This window comes from Pan paniscus, chromosome 9 (assembly GCF_029289425.2).
Source record: "Pan paniscus chromosome 9, NHGRI_mPanPan1-v2.0_pri, whole genome shotgun sequence".
Taxonomy (NCBI): domain Eukaryota; kingdom Metazoa; phylum Chordata; class Mammalia; order Primates; family Hominidae; genus Pan; species Pan paniscus.
The window spans coordinates 104,678,466-104,680,617 of record NC_073258.2 but is presented as its reverse complement, the minus strand read 5'-3'; positions in this window follow the sequence as shown (position 1 = coordinate 104,680,617).

The following is a 2,152-nucleotide window of genomic DNA, read 5'->3' as shown; positions in this document are numbered from 1 at the left end:
GCTCTGCCATGCTGTACAAGCGGTGGCAATGGGAGGTCCCTGATGCACTCAAGTGCCTGATGGAGCAAAGGTGGAGAAATGGGGAAAAGAGGGAGACACCTGTGAGGGTCTGATTTCTGAACTGCAAGGGCGACACTATTAAACTTAATCATGTGCTTATTGAGTACCTGCTACGTAAGCTATTCTGTGCACTGGAAAAAGTAGCAGCCAAGTCTCTGTGCAGTATGAAAAGTAGAAAAGCTTGCCATTTCTGACAATGAATTTATACTTTAAAATGAATATGAATCTGCTCTTCTCAAGGCCTGTGTCGTATCTTATGTGACTTTCATAATGTGAACATTTTCCTGAGCTGAATGATGCTTGTTATTTAAAGTCACATTTTTTTTTGGCACAACATGTGTCCTCAACTCATGCCAACTATTTCATTTAGTTTCCAATTAAAAAAAAAAGCAGGAGAAACTTCCATGTCAAACTTGTTGAGGGAGGGATTATGTGTCAGTCCAACATTTTCTAAGAAATGTTCTGCATAGTTTCCACCTTACATGTTGTCTTTAAACCCTAACTCCTGTTTCAAATGTGACTCTGCCTGGTTTAAGGATTGGATTCATAAGCCAAATCTCAATTCAGACATTTCCTAATTGAGCTATCAGGAATCATACATAGAAATTAAAATTCTGTCTTTTTTTTTTCTTTTTTGCTCTTGTGGGCTTATGTTGCATTGTCATGTTTTGCTATGGTTTGCAATCATTTCTGTCTTTGTGTTGGAGACAACAAGCACACAACTGCCTGGAACATAAGAGATTCAAACACCCAGGTTAGAAGACAGCGTGGGATCCTTCAGGTCAGAAGTAAGGCAAGGGTAAGTGAGTCTAGTCAGATTCACGTTTTTGGAGCAGTGAGACTATGGTAGAGGAAAATGTGGAAGGCAATCAGCAAAGCATGACTGAGTGACGTGAAGACAAAGAATTGATTTTAGGTTTTAACAATGCATCCGAGCAAGTAGAAATGTGATGCCAAAATGGGCAATGGGTGTACCGTAAGACTTTGAGATGAGGAGTGAAATGAGAATGGTGTTCAACCAAGCAACAAGTTTCTATGAAGCATGAACCAAGTGATAACAGCAGCAGCAAAAGGTCATGTAGAATTTATAATCTAGTGGTATCAAATGAGGCTTCCATACTACATCCAAACTTGTAAACCAGAGGATCTGAAAAAAGAGCCGAACAATGCAGTAAGGAGCATAATAGAATAGGTAATTATGGAGGGAGACTGACTGGCTGGTATATGGAAGTAAATTAAGATAGGGAGAAAGTGAATGCCAGATGCTCTATGCAAGTGAGGTAAAAAGAACTTAAGATGGTGCTTTTTAGAAAAGGAGAAAAGGAGCAAGTAGACTGAAACATAGGATATAAAGTATAATTATTTAAAGAAAAATTGGACATGGGAAAAAGGAGAAAGAAAATTTTAAAAGACTCAGTATGAGTGAGCCTCATGCAACACAGTGAAATCTATGTCATGAGAAAAGGAGCAGGTTGTAGGAATGCAGGAAGTGGGGCCTAGCTGATCACTGGTCCACATTATCTCAAGTAACATTAAGGTGTCCATGTACAGTGTGAATCTGTTAGCAAGAAGCACCTTGGGAAAAATCAACAGTGACACCAAGTAATCTGTATACAGCCTTCTGTGCAGATAGTAAGTACTTCCAGAGTTCAGAGTAAGAAAATGTCATTAGGGGTCAGGAAAATCATTTTTAAAAGTTCTAGAAAGATGTGGGATAAGGTTTGGCTTAAAAATGAGTATAATTTTAATAGGTAGAAAGGAGTTGGAAAAACATTTCCAAATTATAGGAGAAATTATAAGAACAATGGTCCAGAAGTGGCAAAAGACATGAACTGTCCATGATGATTGGCAAAGTTGTATAACAGACCAGCTTTTCAGGTGAAAAGTTTCTAAGAAGGAGGAGAGAAATACGGGGTTACTTGGATACTTTGTGTTATGTACTGAATGTTTATGTACCCCAAAATTTATATATTGAAGCATTAAAACCATTGTGGCTATATTTGGAGATTGGGCCACTAAGAAAGTAATTCAGTTTAAATGAGGTCATAAAGGCAGTTCTGTGATCCCATAGGTTTAATGTCTTTATAAGAAG